This window comes from Tachysurus vachellii, chromosome 3 (assembly GCF_030014155.1).
Source record: "Tachysurus vachellii isolate PV-2020 chromosome 3, HZAU_Pvac_v1, whole genome shotgun sequence".
Classification (NCBI taxonomy): Eukaryota; Metazoa; Chordata; class Actinopteri; order Siluriformes; family Bagridae; genus Tachysurus; species Tachysurus vachellii.
Genome location: NC_083462.1, coordinates 2405493 through 2421144, shown reverse-complemented (window position 1 = coordinate 2421144; position 15652 = coordinate 2405493). Strand labels below are relative to the sequence as shown.

Here is a 15652-nt window from a genome sequence, read left to right as displayed (position 1 = left end):
TATAACGTATATCTTTTTCCATTAGCTTTGCATTTAACAAAAAAATAAAGATTTCTTACTTATGTGTATTATTTAGTACTCAGTAGTTTACTTAAGTGTTATATTTCTAAAATGATAAAATTCGTTTACTTCACCTCCTTCTTCAGGTTTACAATTATAAAGACTAAACTCTTATAAATGGATGTTTTTAATATTTTTTCAGTGTAGGTGTTGATGTTAAATTGGTCCTCTATCACTGTACCAACCCAAATGTACCAGAAAAATCTACTAGAAGATTCTGACAAAAAAAAAAGTGTTGTTTCTCTGGTTTTTAATATCTGGATTTACAGACCTGACCTGATTTTTACCTGTTTTTCTGACTATGACCTTACAATTTGGATTTGTTTGTTTGCACTTTGCACCTTCATAGACAAAATAAACACACAAAAATAAATCTCACACTATCGTTATGGCAACATTTAACTGTATGTAGAAATGTTGAGGAATGTTGATAATTAAACAGTCTACTGCCAAATTAAACAAATAGACAAACCTATCACAAAAAGGGGTGGTGGGGGTGTGGTGGGTCAGAGGTTAGGGTTAGGGTACAGACAGCAGGGCAGATTTTTATACTGTTTGTCTATTGTAGTCACATTTGCTTACACTTTTACATAACACTGTTGCTAAAGTAATAGTGCAAGTGTTTGTGTATGTCTTTGTGTGTGTATCTGTGTATATGTGTGTGTGTGTGTGTGTGTGTGTGTGTGTGTGTGTGTATGCATGCATGTGTGTGTTTGTGTGTGTGTGTGTGAGAAATGTTGCCAAACATATTGAGAAATGTTGCCATACAGCACCCTCTGCTGTTACCTTATGTTTTGATTGTTTATTTATTTATTTATTTATTTATTTATTTATTTATTTATTTATTTAATCTGCACTAACTATAATTCAATAAATATCTTCAGCAAGGTTCCAGTAATCCATGTCCTTAGCTTGTCTTCAGCAAACAGTTTGCAGGCTTTCTTGTGCATCATCTTTAGAAGAGGCTTCCTTCTGGGACAACAGCCATGCAGACCATTGATGCAGTGTGTGGCGTCTGGTCTGAGCACTGACAGGGTGACACCCCACCCCTTCAACCTCTGCAGTAATGCTGGTAGCATTCATACGTCTATTTCCCAAACACAACCCCTGGATATGACGCTGACCACGTGCACAACTTCTTTGGTGGCCCATGGCGAGGCCTGTTCTGTGTGGAACCTGTCCTGTTAAACCGCTGTATGGTCTTGGCCACTGTGCTGCAGTTTAGACATTAATGTCTGTGTTGAGTTATTTTGAGGGGACAGCAAATTTACACTGTTATACCAGCTGAACACTCACTACTTTACATTGTAGTAAAGTGTAATTTCCTCAGTGTTGTCACATGAAAAGATATAATAAAATATTTACAAAAATGTGAGAAGTGTAATCACTTCTGTCAGATGCTGTATATTCATTGTCCATGGCTTTGGAGCTAAAACAGTTCCATAAATACACAAGTCTGCTTTTAAATAATCAGTAAACTATATTATACACGTCATCTGTCACTCAGATACATGAACAATGTTTCTTATGTCACTGGCTGCTTTGTTACAACATTAATTCAGCTAAATTCAGTTCAGTTTTATTTGTATAACACTTTTATCAGCAGACATTGTCTCAAAGTAGCTTAACAGAAATATATTATTAGGATTTAATTTATTAATTTAGAAATGTATAAATTTATCTCTGCATGAACATAAAGCTCCAGAAAGCAAAGAAAGGAAACACAGAACTTATATAAAGCAACAAATTGGAAAATACAAAGGAGGTGTTTAATAATCAAAAGAAAGAAATAAAGCAAACAATAAAAGTTCATGCACTTGGTAAGGCTGCCCTCTGGTGGTCTGTGGGGGAATTCAATTCAAATCAAATTTATCTGTATGACGCTTTTAACAATTGACATTGTCTCAAATCAGCTTTAGAGAACATAAACATAAAACAAAAGTTTAATATAAAAATTAATATAATACAAAAATTCAAGATAAATATTAGATATATTTAATTGTATCAGAATTGTCCGTGGTAGGTGTGACACAAAGTTTATTTTTGCTTTTCACTGATAGAGACTGCAAAATCTGTTTATGGTGATTGTAGTCATTAAGCCATCATATAATGTCCAAAGTGGTCATTCACAGTAATCTAACATCCACAGTAATCTCAGGTATCTCCAGATCTCCATGTTGGGCCAAGTGATGAGAAAACTGTTACCCATGTCATGTTTATCATATCATCTATATAACACATGTCCAGTAACTTTCCAGTAGTTACCCTGGTGTTCAACTACAATGTCAACTACATTACTCGTGTAGTCAGTACTATATGTATGTCAGTAATGTCAACTACAGTTGTCAGTAATGTCAACTACATTACTCGTGTGTGTGTGGGTGAGTAAGTGTGTGTGATTGAGTGTGTGTTTGAGTGTGTGAGTGTATGTGTGGAGTAAGATGGAAGAAATGCATTCAGGTGTTTATTTCAGATATTATATATATATATATATATATATATATATATATATATATATATATATATATATATATATATATATATATATATATATATACACGTATATATATGATGTTAAACTCCACATGTCATGGATGTCCTCTCCCTTTTAGGTTACCATCCCAGAAAGCCCTACCCAGTTTTCCAGTCTATTTAAGAGTATGGTGTGATCTACGTGTCAAAGGCAGCACTAAGATCTAGTAGCACCAGCACTGATATTTTACCTGAATCAGAGTTTAAGCGAATATCATTTATTATCTTTATGAGCACTGTCTCTGTGCTGTGATGCTGGCGGAAACCAGATTGAAAATTGTCCAGATAGCCATTTGAGTTTAAGAATTTGTTCAGCTGATTGAAAACAACCTTTTCAATGATCTTGCCTATAAAAGGGAGATTTGAGATTGATCTGTAGTTGCTAAGTATGGTTTTGTATAGGTTACTCTTTTTTAGGAGAGGCTTAACAAGTGCCGTTTTTAGGGACTTTGGAAAAGTGCCTGTGAGCAGAGAAGTATTTACTATTTTTAAGAGGTCAGTTTCTAAACAGTTAAGTACCTTTTTGAGAAAGGATGTGGGGAGGGTGTCAAGGCTGCACGTTGATGCTTTAAGATGTTGTACTGTTTCTTCCAAGGTTTTTATATCAATTATGTCAAATTCTGAGAACATGACAAATTCCTGAGGTTGTTGTAATGAGGTCTGACTGACCACATTACAATATGAGGCCATATTGATTGCCATTCTGATATTACTGATTTTCTCAGAGAAAAAGGTTGCAAACTCATTGCATTTGTTGTCAGAGAGCATTTCACGAGGAACTTGATTTGGGGGTTTTGTTAGTCTCTCTACAGTAGCAAAAAGAGTGCGAGTGTTGTTTATGTTGTTGTTTATAATGTTTGAGAAGAAGATCTGTCTAGCTGTGCCTAGTTCTACATTGAAAGCACAAAGACTGTCCTTATAGATGCTATAATGTACTTCAAGTTTTGTTTTCCGCCACATACGTTCAGCTTTTCTGCATGTTCTTTTCATGCTCTGTACAGCTGTTGTGTTTCTCCAAGGTGCTTTACGTCTGCCAGTGATCATCCTGACCTTTACTGGAGCTATACCATCAATAGCATCTTTAACTTTTAAGTTAAAATTTTCAAGGAGAACATCAACAGAGTCTGCCGATATGTTTGGCAACATTGATATAGCATTCATAAATACCTCACTGGTGTTTTCATTTATGAACCTTTTTTTGACATAGACAGATCTAGCAGCAGTGGCAGGACAGATCAATAAATCAAAGTAAACACAGAAAGTGAACAGTACCGCTTATCCGAACTACCTCGGGTCACGGGGAGCCTGTGCCTATCTCAGGTGTCATCGGGCATCAAGGCAGGATACACCCTGGACGGAGTACCAACCCATCGCAGGGCACACACACACATTCACTCACGCAATCACACACTCCGGACAATTTTCCAGAGATGCCAATCAACCTACCATGCATGCCTTTGGACCGGGGGAGGAAACCGGAGTACCCGTAGAAAACCCCGAGGCACAGGGAAAACATGCAAACTCCACACACACGAGGCAGAGGCGGGAATCGAACCTCAACCCTGGAGATGTGAGGCGAACGTGCTAACCACTAAGCCACCGTGCCCCCCTAAAATAATCATAAAAACAATATTCACAATAAAACAAAAAATTACAAAACTTTTAAAATGATTTAAAAATTGATTTAAAATCAAATTAAAACAATTAAAAAGAGGAAAGGATTATACATAGTGCAATCAGTTTGGACGTAGCACAGTGCTCATTCAGAAAATGCACAGTTAAACAGATGAGTTTTGAGTCTAGATTTAAATGTGTAAATGTTTTAGCATTGTCCCACTTCACAGTCGACTTCATCACGGATCTCCCAAACTCTCATGGCCACACTGCCATCATGGTAGTAGTGGACCGTTTTTTTAAGGCCTGCAAGCTGGTGCCATAAAGGGTCTCCTGACATCTATGAAAACAGCTAAGGCAATTCCCCATCTGGCCCACCAGATGAAGCTGCCGTCTGAATATTGATTGATGTCCTGGTCAAGGGACAGTTCTGGGTTGCTCTTAAGCCATGATCATGAAGTATTGGTTTATTTGAATACCAGGCCTTTCATTGCTTTCATTGTTCATTGTTTTCTTGTGTACCGATTTTGTTTTGTTACTTTTACTCACGTATATGGAGATGTGGTAGCTCAGTGGTTAAGGTGTTGGGCTACTGGTCATAGGTTCGAACCCGAACTCAGTTGCTCAGTTGTAAGTCACTCTGGATAAGGGTGTCTGCTAAATGCCGTAAATGTATATCATTGCCTAACTTTTTTTGAATGTTTTCCCCACATATTGTCTTTGCTGTATTTTGGGACTTTTGTCTGTTTTCTCGATTGTTTTGGATTTGTTCAATCTGTGTTCAATAAACAGCACATATTGATTTCACATCTCCTGTCTCCAACTCTACGTTTCATAAGAAAGCTGAATCATTTTACTCTGTAACAGAAAGTAAAAGTGTTGTAGGGGAAAACCACTGACCTAAGCATGAATATTCTTTGCTGTCTGTAGCCATCTGTTATCTCTTACAGAATGCTTTTATTAACAAAAGGTCCCCTAAACAAATTTGTCAAATTAATTTTTATATTGTACCAGTTTGAATAAAAGCATTACATTTTAAAAGTTTTTTTTTTTGTATTTAAACACAGTAAAAATACAGCACTCAGAAAACCAACATAGAGCATGTTTACCTTGTCACAGGGTTTTTTTCTCTCCTAACACACAGATTGGTTTCATTAAACAAACTTTTTTGCAACATCCTAGTGTATTTATTTTATGCACGTGTATTGGCTTTTAATGCTCTTGCAAATGACACTGCAGAATATCCAGATCTGTTGTATAGGACTTGATGTTGATATCCCTTAATGCATACTTGAGGCACCGATGAGACTCCGTGGGATGGTCCATTAAGTGATGGCACCTTTTGGGTTGTCAAGTGGGCTCCCTCGTTCCTTGGTGTTTCACTGATAGGCCCACGACACCTCCAGAGGGTTCAGCAGTGCATCTCAGTGACCCAGGTTCACTCCCTATGTGCCATCAACTCACTTGAAGACCCAGGCAGAGTCTTTTCTCTTCACCCACAACCACTAGCTTCCCTTTTCCGCAGACTCGGAGAAACTCGGCCCAAAACCAGCAGAACCAGCATGTTCCTGTGGTGTTCTACTTAGTGCTGTTCTCTCAGTCACAGATGGCTGCCAGTCGTTGGTTGTTCACATTCATCATTGGTAATGTGTCTCCATGGTGAACAAACCACAGAATTTATACACTCACTCAGATACTGATAACTGACTGTAATATTATGATCTTCTTGGAAACTGAAGCACACTTTAACATCTTCAGGGCTGATAGAGAAGCAACAGCACAGGATAAAACAGCGGTGAGGGCTTATACATTTATGTAAACAAAACATGGTGCAATGTCTCTATCACTGTTGTTTCCCACTGCTCTGCTGATCATGAATACCTAATAATTAAGTGCAGGCTCTTACGTGTGAACGTGAGTTCATATACATTGTTGTAATAGCATGTATCCCAGATGCTAAGGATAACACAAGCTATGGATAAAATCACTGCAACTTAAGATCTGTGCTACAAAAGGTTTTAACAAAACTTCTCCTGCTTTAGGTCTGTAGACAGGGAGGCCTACAGCATTGCCAGGGCCAATCTGAGGAGAGGAATCTGCAAAGACAAACATGAACATGGTCAGTGTGAACTGCAGGCCTTTGTGGAGTCTCTAAAAATTTACCATCCTGAACAATACACAGTTGGAAAGACTTTTAGATTTGGCAGAGCTCTGTGGAGACAGAGAGAAAGAGAGAGAGAGAGAGAGAGAGAGAGAGAGAGAGATACAGCTCAGAATTCCCTGGTTTTAAACAGCAATGTGAGCCTGTGTTTTAGTGGCTACAATCATGTCACATACATAATGAATAAATAAAAGTTTCAAAGAATGTGTGTGTGTGTGTGTGTGTGTGTGGAGGAATTTTTTATACATTATCTACTGTCTAATGTAGTTATTTTAGTATTACCAGTGAAGGAAAGTGAGCTCAGACATTCTCCATACAAGGATCATTTCTGCTGTCTGGGTCCTCTGTGTGTGTGTGTGTGTGTGTGTGTGTGTGTGCGTATGTGTGTGTGAGTATGCCAATCCCCCCACCCCCCACCTGTGTTCAATAAACAGCACTTATGGAGTTCACATCTCCTGTCTCCGACTCTACATTACATTAGAAAGCTGAATCACCTTACTCTGAAACAGAAAGTAAAAGTGTTTCTGTGTAGGGGGAAAACCTCTGACCTAAGAATGAGATCATCAAAAACATTATTCTTCGCTGTCTGTAGCTATCTGTTATCTCTTACAGAATACTGTTATTAACAAAAAGTCCCATAAAAAGCAACATAGAGCACAATTACCTTGTCACAGGGTTTATTTATCTCCTAACACACAGATTGGTTTTATTAAACAAACTTTTTGCAACAAATGTTTTTTGCAACATCCTAGTGTATTTATTTTACACACATGTGTATTGGCTTTTAATACTTTTGCAAATGACACACTGCAGTATATCCATTATAGAGTGAATCTCTGTTTAAATCAGCAGAACCAACATGTTCTTGTGGTGTTCTACTTAGACTTGTTCTCTCAGTCACAGATGGCTGCCAGTCGTTGGTTGTTCACCTTTATCTGATCGATGAGTCTTGGCAGGGTATTGCCATAGAGTGGTTCATTCCCCTGTGATCTACTCTATCGCCTTCGTCACATCCTACATCATCTTCATCAGAGGCTCCTGGAGGATGAATCTGCGAGTCTGATGTTCAGCGACTCTTACCTTACTTCTCAGGACCCCCAGATATTTGAGTGGACTTTACATTTTCTCCTAAAACTCAGCTACAGACTCTATCAGCTTCTTCACATGGATTCCTTCACACATCTGCTTCAGCTTGTCTCATTCTCAGACATTCTTCACTTCTCTTGAGCCACTTGGACAGGTTTGCTGATCCATTTCAACTGCCCCACTTATCATCATGGCAGGACCTGAACAGTGAAGAAACAAAAACAAGCGTCAGAACAAACACTCACATGAAGGTTATGATGATGTAACAGTTCTAAGGAAGCCACAACACAGTGAGCTCTATGTTTTGAACAGAAGAGTCTGACGCCAGTGCAGAGATTGTAAACAAAGATTGGGGAAACTCTGAGGGCCACAGACTACACAGACCAGCACTACCAAGTGTTTTACTTGCCAATGTGTGGTCCATGGTGAACAAACTGGACAAGATCAGAATTTATACACTCACTCAGATACTGATAACTGACTGTAATATTATGATCTTCTTGGAAACTGAAGCACACTTTAGCATCAGGGCTGATAGAGAAGTAGAGACCGAAAACAGAGACGGGGAAAACGTGGAGGGCTTTGGGCTAAGTTAAAGCTAAACCCATATCGACCAGCGCTTCCAAGTATTTTTCTAGCCAATGTTCGGTCCCTGATGAACAAACTGGATGAGCTCAGGATCTGGACCCTCACACAGAGACTGATTACAGACTGCAATATCATGGTCTTCTCGGAAACTTGGCTCAACACCGGCATCCGAAACAGCGTTCTGGAGCTCGAGGGGCACACGATTTTCAGGGCGGATAGAGATGCAGCATGCACGGGTAAGAACAGAGGAGGTGGCTTATGCATTTAGGTTACGTCCCATATTTTTTGTTTCTGGGATTGGTATTTTGTTTTTGTTTTCTTCCCTTTGTCCGTTCTGTGTCTTAACTTTTGTTTTAGCAGGGCGATGCAGGTACCTGTGTGGTCAATATGTATCTGCCAATCACCGTGACGCGTGGTGACGACAACGCGCGGTAACGACCAATGAGGGCGCCCTACTGGTGATTAAAAGGCACACCTGTGCAGGAAGCGGGAGCTCTCCGGCATGCCACATTTTTTGGTTGTTTGGTGATTGACTCGCGTGCTTGTTTTGCCCTGTAACATCCTTGTATTAATTTGTGAGTTAAGTCTGTGTTCTTTGATGAGTCAGTGTTTCGTGGCTCATTTTGGTCTTGTCTCTCTGGTGTTTCCTGCCATTCTGTTATCTGGTTGATCAAATGACAGTACTAAACGAGGAAAGAGATGAAGACCAGGCAAGACATCAGGTGATATACATGTGCAACACTGAGCCATCAATTGCTGCATAGAACACTAGGTTAGTGACAAGGGCCACTCCTTGTATTTTTGTTTCTAGTAAGTGTAGTGTATTTAGGGTGTCTTGGACTCTGAAGATATTTCTTTTGTTTATTGTTGGGTTTTCTTTGTGAATATTGACGGTTGAGTTAGATTAGAAGTTTTGTTTCCTGTTTAGTAAGGTTATGTTTTGGTTATGTTTTGTTTCTTTCTTTGATTTGGCACGGTCTTGTTCTTTTCTCTTGTCCCCGTTCTTTTGTGAGTTATTCTTGGTTTGGTTAACGCATGTATATAGTTTGTAAATATATGTAAATAATTGTTTGGATTAGTTGGATATGGGTTCACCAAAATAAATAAAAGCATTGTTGACTTTAAGGTTTCCAATTATTTTTCCAGTACACGTTCAGTGTTTTAATGATGCTTGTTCCCTAGACAATTAATAAAAGGGTTTGTAACAATTTATGTAAAGAAAACATGGTGCACTGTCTCTGTCACTGTTTCTTCTCACTGCTCTGCTGATCTTGAATACCTGATCATTAAGTGTAGACCCTTTTATTTACCATGTAAGTTCACATCCGTTGTTGTGATAGCAGTGTATGTCCCCCAGATGCTAAGGCTAGCATAGCCATGAAAGAACTAAGTTCTGCTATCAACAAACTGCAGACAGTGCATTCTGATGGAGCCGTTATTGTTGCTGGGGATTTTAATCACTGTAATTTAAGATCTGTTCTGCCAAAATTCCATCAGAATATGTCTTGTTTCACCAGGGGACAAAAAACTCTGGATCATGTATATACAAGTGTGGCCGATGCTTACAGAGTCACACCCCTCCTCCACCTCGGACAATCAGATCATCTCTCATTGTTCCTACTGCCCAAGTACTCTCCAGTCATTAGACGTGTGAAACCCACTATCAGGACTGTTAAAGTTTGGCTGGATGGGGCTGATGCTTCTCTCCAGCAGCAGTTCTCACACACAGACTGGAGTGAATTGGCTTCACAGGCCATGACTGATTCCGTCACCAACATCAACACCTACACCAACGCTGTCCTTGATCACATCAATAGCTGTGTGGATCGAGTGACTAGGCTAAAAAACATCAAAGTGTTCCCCAATCAGAAGCTATGGATGAACCAGGACCGCCTTCAGGTCTGGAGACCAGGGGGCCTACAGCGTCGCCAGAGCCGATCTGAGGAGGGGAATCTGCAAAGCCAAACATGCTTACAAACAGCAGATTGAGGAGCACTTCAACTCTGCTGACCCCCGACGTATGTGGCAAGGAATACAGGCTATCACTGACCACAAACCACCCAACGCAACACCTGCAACCAGTTCTGCCTCACTCCCCAACAAGCTCAACCTCTTCTAAGCTCCCTTTGAAAAGGGGAACATGGAGCCCTCAAAACAGAGCCGTTACCAGGTGAGCAGCAACTTACACTCTGAAGTGTGCGCCACCCTGGGAAGGGTGAATGCAAGGAAAGCAGCTGGCCCTGATGGCATCCCTGGTCGTGTACTCAGAGCATGCGCGGAGCAACTGGCCGAGGTCTTCCAGGATATCTTTAATCTGTCCTTGGCCCAGGCAATCGTCCCCACCTGCTTCAAGTCTGCTACCATCATGCCGGTGCAAAAGCACTTCACTGCAACAGAACTGGCTGACTTTTGTCCCGTTGCACTCACACGCTAAGTGCTTCGAAAGACTGGTCCTCACCCCCCTTAAAGCCGCCTGGACCCTTACCAATTTGCCTATCACTCAAATAGATCAACTGAGGAAGCCATTTCCACTGTACTTCATTCTGCCCTGACTCACTTGGATAAACCTGACACCTATGCCAGGATGCTGTTTGTTGATTTCAGCTCAGCTTTTAGTACAGTTAGCCCTTGCAAGCTAACCCTGAAGCTGGAACAACTTGGTATCAGCACACAACTCTGCAATTGGACTCTGGACTTCCTTACGAACAGATCACAGTCAGCACTGGGGTTCCTCAGGGATGTGTATTGTCTCCACTACTATACTCCCTTTTCACCCATGACTGCATACCTGTCCATACCTCAAACAGCATTATAAAGTTTGCAGACGACACCACAGTGGTAGGCCTGATTGAAGGTAATGACGAGACGGCTTACAGGGAGGAGATCCAGCACCTAGTAGCATGGTGTGAGGACAATAGCCTGGAACTTAACACCAAAAAGACCAAGGAGGTCATTGTGGATTTCAGACGTGCTGGCAATCACACTCATCCTCCAAGTCACATCAACGGAACTGCCGTTGAGCGTGTACCCAGCTTTAAGTTCTTTGGAATACACATCTCTGAGGACCTCACCTGGTCTCTGAACTCTTCCATCCTGATCAGAAAGGCACAACAGTGCCTATATTTTCTGAGGAGACTTAAAAAGTTCCGTCTGTGCTACAGGATACTGAAGAACTTTTACTGCTGTACCATTGAGAGTATCCTCACAAGCTGCATCTCAGTGTGGTACAGCAGCTGCACAGCTTCAGACTGTAAAACCCTTCAGAGGGTGGTGAAAACTGCCCAAAAAATAATTGGAATTAAACTACCCACCTTGGAGGACATTTTCAAAAATGCTGTTTGCAAAGGGCGAGGGGCATCATCAAAGTTCCTTCTCACCCCAACCACAGACTGTTTACAGTTCTCCCATCGGGCAGATGCTACCGTTGTATCAGAGACAGAACAAACAGACTGAAAATAGCTTCTTTCCCGTGGCTGTTTCTGCTCTGAACAGCTGATATGGTGTTAACAATCACCACTGTAGTGTCACTTTTCTTCTGTGTTTTGCACTATTTTGCACCACTTTAAAATCATGCATCCTTGCACCACCCAAAAACTATCATTACACTTCTGTATGTCCATCCATATTTATTCTGTTTATATATATATATATATATATATATATATATATATATATATATATATATATATGTATATATATATATATATATATATAATATGTATAATGACATTCCTTTTGTACAGCTATATCTGTCACTTCATACTGTAACATACTTGTATGAAACCACACTATATATACCCTTATAACCTCATAACCTTATTTATTACACTGCCACTTGTAAATAAGCTATCTACAGTATGCACTTCTGGTTAGATGCTAACTGCATTTCATTGGCTCTGTAAATGTACCTTGCACAATGACAATAAAGTTGAATCTACTCTAATCTAATCTAAATTGTTGTAATAGCATGTACCCCCAGATGCTAAGGCTAACACAGCTATGAATAAAATCACTGCAACTTAAGATCTTAAGGTTTTAACAAAACTTCTCCTACTTTAGGTCTGTAGACAGGGAGGCCTACAGCATTGCCAGGGCCAATCAGAGAAGAGGAATATGCAAAGACAAACATGAACATGGTCAGTGTGAACTGCAGGCCTTTGTGGAGTCTCTAAAAATTTACCATCCTGAACAATACACAGTTGGAGAGACTTTTAGATTTGGCAGAGCTCTGTGGAGACAGAGAGAAAGAGAGAGAAAGAGAGAGAGAGAGAGAGAGAGAGAGAGAGACAAACACACAGAATTTCCTGCTTTAATAAGTTCATTCATTCATTCATCTTCTACCGCTTATCCGAACTACCTCGGGTCACGGGGAGCCTGTGCCTATCTCAGGCGTCATCGGGCATCAAGGCAGGATACACCCTGGACGGAGTGCCAACCCATCGCAGGGCACACACACACCCATTCACTCACAAAATCACACACTAGGGACAATTTTCCAGAGATGCCAATCAACCTATCATGCATGTCTTTGGACCGGGGGAGGAAACCGGAGTACCCGGAGGAAACCCCCAAGGCACGGGGAGAACATGCAAACTCCACACACACAAGGCGGAGGCGGGAATCGAACCCCGACCCTGGAGGTGTGAGGCGAACGTGCTAACCACTAAGCCACCGTGCCCCCCTGCTTTAATAAGTTAAGAATAATAATAATAATAAAAATTAAGAAATAATAAATAAGTTTCAAAGAATGTGTGTGTGTGTGTGTGGAGGAGGTTCTTATACATTAAGCCCCCCCCCCCCCCCCCCCCCCCCCCCCCCCCATACACACACACACACACACACATCTCCTGTCTCTGAGTCTACGTTACATACGGAAGCTGAATCATCTTACTCTGAAACAGAAAGTAAAAGTGTTGTAGGGGAAAACCTCTGACCTAAGCGTAAATGTTCTTCACTGTCTTTAGCCATCTGTTATCTCTTACAGAATGCTTTTATTAACAAAAAGTCCCCTAAAGAGCTCAGTCATTTACAGTAAAATAATATTGTGCAATGTGAGCCTTGTGGTTTAGTGGCTACAGTCATGTAATATATATATACAGTATATATATATATATATATATATATATATATATATATATATATATATATATAATATATATATATAATGAATAAATTATTTATATATATATATATATATATATATATATATATATATATATATATATATATATATATATAAATGAATACATACAGTAATAGTTTCAAAGAATGTGTGTGTGTGTGTGTGTGTATGGAGGAGGTTCTTATACATTATCTACTGTCTAATGTAGTTGTTATTTTAGTATTATCAGTGAGCTCTGAGATTCCGGAAGGATCATTTCTGCTGTCTGGATCCTTTGTGTGTGTGTGTGTGTGTGCATGTGTTTGTGTGTGTGTGTTTGTGTTATTTGAGATATTATATATAATAGAACTAGCAATTTCAACCCTCCAATATTTATACTACGATCAACTGAAATATATGTAGAAATAATTTATTTTGTAACATCAGTGGTGTGAATTGTGAATTTGTCACACCTGAATCCCCCTCCACTTCACAAGTTGGTATCGACCCAATTATTATCTTGCAGCACAGCACTTTATTTGCTGTGTGTAACTGTGAGTACAGTTACAGGTAGCACTGAAGATGAAGAAAAGTGCTGTTCAGGGGTTTGTTCTGCATAGGTGGTTAGATAGGGAGAGTAAAAACAATAAAACAATCAGAAGTAGGTAAAATAATATGGTTTAATCTGGCTAACAACGCACGTACAGTCATGTAAAAAATTAGGATCTTCATTTTAACAAGTAATATAACAAAACAAATAAAACCAAAGAAATGTCTTTAAAATGAGTCTTTTAAATTATGTAATAATATAATTAAGGATGTGGTAGCCTAGTGGTTAAGGTGTTGGGCTACATATCGGAAAGTTCGATCCCTACGTCCACCAAAACTGCCACTGCTGGGCCTCTGAGCAAGGCCCTTAACCCTCAATTGCTCAGTTGTATAAAAATGAGATAAAATGTAAGTCCCTCTGGATAAGGAAGTCTGCTAAATGCTGTAAATGTAATTAAAAAAACGTTTAAGGACAGCCAACAATTATTTGTATTTAAAATATATTAAATGACCTACAGATGAATCATATCAGGTGCAAATTATTAGAACACTGTTACAGAGCATTTTGAAGAAGTCTTGGTTTGCTCTTAATTGTGAAGTGAGAGGTTTCACCATGGTGAGATCCAAAGTGCTCTCTGAGGCCTTCAGAAAGAAAATTGTTGATGTTCATGAGTCTGATAAGGTTTATAAAAAACATCTCAAAAGCACTTTCATTCAATTTATAATCAGCCATTCAACACTGTCTGAAAATCATTTACACGTGGAGAACATTTAACACATCTGCCAACATCTGCCCAGATACTGTGTGGTGATATGAAACAGGCTGTGCATGTAAGAAACCCCTGAAATACACACAGCTGAAAGAATTCTGCATTGAGGAGTGGGAAAAACTTTCTTCCAGTTGATGGTTAAAAGAAACATCTCATTGAGGTTCAGCCAAAGGGGGAAAGATAAACTACTGTATAAGGGCACAGAGTGTCCTAACTTATTCCTCAGATCAAATACAAATTTTTCTTGATTTCTTTTGTTTAGTAAGTGAAGAAAGTGATTTTGTTTTGTTGCTTATATGCAATTACATCACTTTCAGCTACATATACAAATTAAAACATGATCAGAAATTGACATGTTGACATTTCTTAATAAAGAACTGAATATTTAATAAGATGTCCTAATTTCAAATGACTGTATTGTAGCTAGCTAATTAATTGCAATTTTGCCATAAATATCAGTATAGCAAGTTAGAGGGAAAACAGCCTTGTGTTGTATAACCTATTTATATTAACTAGTTTTCATTATTATCATTATCTACAAGGTTGTTTACAAGGGACATTACTGAATGTAGTTATGCCAGTCGCTCTTACTGAAAGCAAGCTTAATCTATGTAAATAGGGTTAAATCTACAACTGGGTTTTATGGAACTTATTGTATTCTATATTTAAGTTTTTTGTGTAGACTTATATTGTTGAGACCATATATTGTGTGTGCAGGTTCTAGCTTGACTAAGCTGCTGTAACACCCTCATGAGATCAATAAAGTATATATATATATATATCGATCTATAGCCACACTGAAATTGGAGGAGCACGCGGTTAGATACTTAGCAGTAATATCAGTGAAAGTGGAAAGTGAGATATAGATGATGAAGGATATGACAGTGAACAGTGCTTAAGTATAGTTGTTGTTGATTGAAGGAGGGTGTTAAGGAAGGGGGATAGCGAGAAGGAAGTTGGGGGAGGGAGCGACATTTTTTCCCCAGTGGTTCCAGGAATCATAGGTTTTAGATATAATTAAACAAACTTTTAGTTTATGCTACAACACACTTCAGGTTTACATGTGAATATGGGTTTCCAGCTACTGGCACTGCATTAGTATTCACCGATACACAAACCATGACTTTTATTATTCTACATGTGCATTAATGTAAACTCTCATCTTATCTGTCATACTGTCACAGTTGTTCA

General features: G+C 39.3%; 1 pseudogene; it reads left to right on the top strand.

Moving 5' to 3' along the window:
* LOC132842591 (uncharacterized) overlaps positions 1-15652 on the top strand; it is a 522997-nt pseudogene that overhangs the window by 450083 nt on the left and 57262 nt on the right.